Below are 4,661 nucleotides of genomic sequence, written 5' to 3'. Positions count from 1 at the left end.
AAAGCCAATGAGGCCCTTTTGACCGAACCTACTCAGATATCTTCACAATTTCAAAATGTCTGAAAAGCAGCCTATTGATAGGTGGATATCCTATATGCTAGAATTATCAACTCAAAGGATGAATACTGTTAAATGTGAGCTTTTTTTATGCACTTCAGGGTAACTTTTGTGCACAGACAATACTATTCAACGGTTTGCTTTGGTATGAAAATTAATATAGGGGCACCTGGGTGGCTCAGTGGGTTGAGTCTGCCTTCTGCTCAGGTAGTGATTCTGGGGTCCTGGAATTGAGCCCTGCATTGGGTTCCTTGCTCAGGTGGTAGTCTGCTTCTCCCTCTCCCTCCATGCACTCTCTCTCTCTCAAGTAAATAAATAAAATCTTAAAAAATAAAATAAAGTAAAAATTAATATTCAGTTCATTATGATTACAAAATCAAAACTTCTTTACCTTTTGAATTTACCCCACAAACCTTATAAGCCTAACACATTTCAGCAAACAATTTTAAAGGCCTTCTATTATATTTGGTCCATTTACAGATTTAATTAAATGCCTTAAAATATTCTTAGCTGTATTTATAAATTCAATATATTCACTTTTCCTTTAAATATATTTTCTGACTTCATAAACTCTTCTAAAGTGTTAAGGAAATCATGCAAATGTCATAAATTAAACATAAAATTCTAAGTCTAAACCAATAATGCAATTCCACACGTAAAATTTGAATCATAAATCTGGCATTTACTCTAAGAAGCCAAATTCTCTTAAACAAATTACAAATGCTTAAAATACCAAACATGTACAGATTTTTTTATGCAAAAGTAATAATACTATGGGTTTGATTTTTATAAACTGTATGTATTGAATTCTGTATTGAGGGTGACTTAAAAGTTGCTTATTTGCTAAGAAATAATTATATCATCCCAAACAAATTTGGAGTGCACCTCCTCAGGCCCTCAAGACCCTAGACCCTTCCATCATGCTCAGCGAAGTTTCTTCTTTCCTGAGTCACTTTTCTCCATTGCTTTCTTCTTTTTAAAGTTCTATGCTTCCTGGCCACTACTACAAAATCCAGACTTAATGTTAACTTCTTAACGTAGAGAAACCTAGCCGTTCTGGGAAACCTTCTAATTGGGTCTTGTCCAAGAAGGTCTTATCTTTCTCATCCCATAAGTCCTATCAAGCTTCACAACAAAAATCCGGTGGTCTCTGAGTATCTGGTGTCATTACTAATGTTTGTTCCTCCTCTAGAATGCAAAAGTAAAGTAAGATTTATTTTTTAACTAGCACTTATTTTCCTTTCAGGTTAACTAGGTGTTAAGTCCGCTCAGGACAAAGATCATACTCTTACTCTCTTTTTAACTCCACACTTGCAATTATCTCTAAAGGTGTTTCTGCTGGTTTGTGTGGACCCAGAAATCACACTTGTCTCCTACACGGTGTTGTCTTTTGAGAACAGGTGTAATAAATTAAAGGTAGGTACAAATTTAAAGGTAGGTGTTTCTGCTGGTTTGCTGGACCCAGAAATCACGCTTGTCTCCTACACGGTGTTGTCTTTTGAGAACAGGTGTAATAAATTGAAGGTAGGTACAAATTTTTTGCTACTCATCCCATTGAGAGGTGAGTCTATTTTCCTCCCCCTGAGTCTGGGCTGACATTCGTCACTTACTTGAGTAACAGAATATGATAGAGGTAAAGTTAGGCCAGCTCCAGGACTAAACTTTAAGAAGACTGGTAGCTTCCGCATTGCCCTCTTGGAGCTCTGAGCCACCAACTGAGAAATCTGACTTCCTTGAGGCTTCTATAAAGTGAGGAAGTTCAAGGCCAGCAAAGAGATCCTTTGTAGGTGCTAGTCAACAGTCACCATCAGCACCAGACATTTGAGTGAATCATCTCGGACATACAGCTCAGTTAAGACTTCAGATGACTCTGGTTGCTGTCTGACTGCAACTGTATGAAAGACCCCAAGCAAGAACATGCAGCTGAGCACAGCCAATCACAGAAATATGAGAGTGATAATAACTTATTTTTGTAAGCCAGTCCAGTGTGGAATGATTTTTACTAGGCAACAATAGATAACTGGTATAGCAGATAATCATGACTATGGCTCTAGACCTGAGCTTTTGGCATTACTTGTGCTTAGTTGTTGAAATATTTTCCAGTCTTATAGTATACTCAGAGAAACTTTTGACAGCCAGCAGCATTTGGCAAGTCTGTACTTCTATTCATAGCATACCGATAGTTGAAATCTTCTCTTTTTTTTCTTAAATTTTTCTGTCTTTTTTCTTTTTATCTTTATCTCTTTCTCTTCCCTCTTTATTCTTCTTTAAGTTTTCTTCTCTTTTCCCTTAGCCTTCTCTTTCTTCTTCTGTATCTCATTCTTCTCCTTTCATTATTCTGTACTTCCTCACAGAGCTAGTTCTAAAAACTATATTTTTAAAATAGGCAGCATTAACTCTTGCGTTAGCACTGTAACCACCATGAAGTGAGAACATACAAAATGACAGTATTATCTCCCTTCTTTAATTCTCATCACAACTCCATGAAGTAGGTGTAATTAATATTTCCATGTTATAGGGAGAAATGGAAGCTTAAACTATTACCTGAAATCCTGAAGCCCAAACATTCCACAGAGCCATCGTGGTATCTCGGGTCTCATGGTATGAGTGACAGCTCATGCTCTACATCCAACTGGCCTTGAAAGTTCTCAGCGTTCTCTTTTCCTTAGTGTGCATTTATTATTTTAAAAGAATTGACTAAAGATCAATTCACAGTGAGTCCAGTGGACCCAAGCATTCACTTGTAATTTCCCTCGTCCCTAAGTGCATACATTTAGAAGCTGTTAGAATCCTTTCACTGGTTCCCTAACATGTGGAGTAAAAGCCATTAGGGTAAGCAGGACCAAGTGGAAGCTCCTGTGACTGCACCCCATCTCCTGGCTAAGATAGTAAATTAGAAGTAATGCTACATCCATGGAAGAATTGAAGAGATTAGTGCCACCATAAATGACTCTTGGAAGGTAAGGGTCAAGAGAATGAGAAAAAAAAGTCACAAACTGGAAGAAAATCTCGCAAAAGACATATCTGATAAGGGACTCTTACTTAGAATATACAAAGAACTTTTAAAATTCAACAACTAAAAAACCAAATAACTCAATTAAATCATGGGCAAAAACCCAAAAAGACATTTTGCCAAAAAAGACACGGAGATGACAAATAAGTATATGAAAAGATGCTCAACATCATATGTCATTAAGGAATTGAAATAAAACAAGATATCACTTACACCTATTAGAATGCCAAAAATCAAAAACACTCACAATACCAAATGCTGGCAAGGATGTGGAGCAAGAGAAGTTCTCATTCATTGCTGGTGGGAATGCAAATTGATAACAGCCACTTTGGAAGACAGTTTGACAGTTTCTTACAAAGCTAAGCATATCTCACCTTATAATGCAGCAATAATACTCCTTGGTAATTACCAAAATGGATTGAAAACTTAACATTCATTTATAGACACTTTATTCATAATTGCCAAAACTTGGAAGCAACCAAGATATTCTTCTTCAATAGGTGAATGGATAAACAAAACTATGGTAAACCCAAACTATGAAATATTATTCAGTGCTAAAAAGAAATAAGCTGTCAAGCCATAAAAAGACATGGAAAACCTTAAATGGATGTTACTAAAGGAAAGAGACCGATGTGGAAAAGGCTACATTCAATATGATTCCAGTTATATGACATTCTGGAAAAGGCAAAACTATGAAGACAGTAAAAATATTAATGGTCGCCAGTGGCAGCAGGAGGGAGGGATGAATCGGCTGAGCACAGAGAATTTTAAGGGCACTGAAACTAATCTGTATGATACCATAATAGTAAATAATATGTCATTATACATGATCAAAACCTATAAAATGTTCACAAAAAGCAAATCCTAATGTAAACTATGGGCTTTGTATAATAATATGCTGATGTAGGTTCATTGATTGTAACAAGTGTACCTCTCTGGTGGGGGATGTTGATAATGGGGCAGGCTGTGCATGTGTGGGGGCAGGAGGTATTAGGTAGGACACCTCCATATTGTCTGCTTAATTTTGCTGTGAACCTAAAACTGCTCTGAAAAAGCCTATTCAAAGATTTTTTTTTTTTTTTTTAAAGCAGGGGAACATTTGCTATATTAAGATCACACGTGTGTCTCCAGACCTAGTTCTTTCTCTAGGTCTGGTTTTATAAAGACTGGTGGTAAACCAAGTCTGATTAATAGGATACATTTTATGTAGGAAATGTCTGTGACTCTAGATATTTGATCAACCTCAAGAAATGACAGCACAGATGGTGTAATAACTTTTGCAGATAACCATTGCTAATTTGATGATTACCAGTTGTCAGTAAGTGAATGGTAAAGCCGTTGTGTTCAAAAACAAACAAACAAAAAAGGCAGGGGAGGTCAGCCTTTCACATCCCCAAGAAATTAATCTGTTTGGCCCATGCAAAATTCAAACGAAATGTGAATGATAACAGTAGACAACTCAAACTTAACCAAGTGGAAGCCACAATCTCAGCTGCTTTGTTGGACGTGGTATCTTTTCTGGAATAGGTAAACATAGCCTCTGACGCTTAGTGTTCCTTGGGCCAATGTGTTTTTTTCAATCCCATCTTGA

At 36.7% G+C, this 4,661-nt stretch overlaps 1 pseudogene; it reads left to right on the top strand.

Annotated features, from left to right (window-relative positions):
* The first annotated feature begins 4,128 nt into the window (after positions 1 to 4,128).
* On the top strand, positions 4,129 to 4,248 carry LOC121100537 (annotated as a pseudogene).
* The last annotated feature ends 413 nt before the right edge of the window (positions 4,249 to 4,661 follow it).

This window comes from Ursus maritimus, unplaced genomic scaffold, assembly GCF_017311325.1.
Source record: "Ursus maritimus isolate PB19 unplaced genomic scaffold, ASM1731132v1 scaffold_4, whole genome shotgun sequence".
In the NCBI taxonomy this organism is placed as follows: domain Eukaryota; kingdom Metazoa; phylum Chordata; class Mammalia; order Carnivora; family Ursidae; genus Ursus; species Ursus maritimus.
The sequence above is the reverse complement of the archived record's forward strand: the minus strand, read 5'-3'. Positions and strand labels throughout refer to the sequence as shown.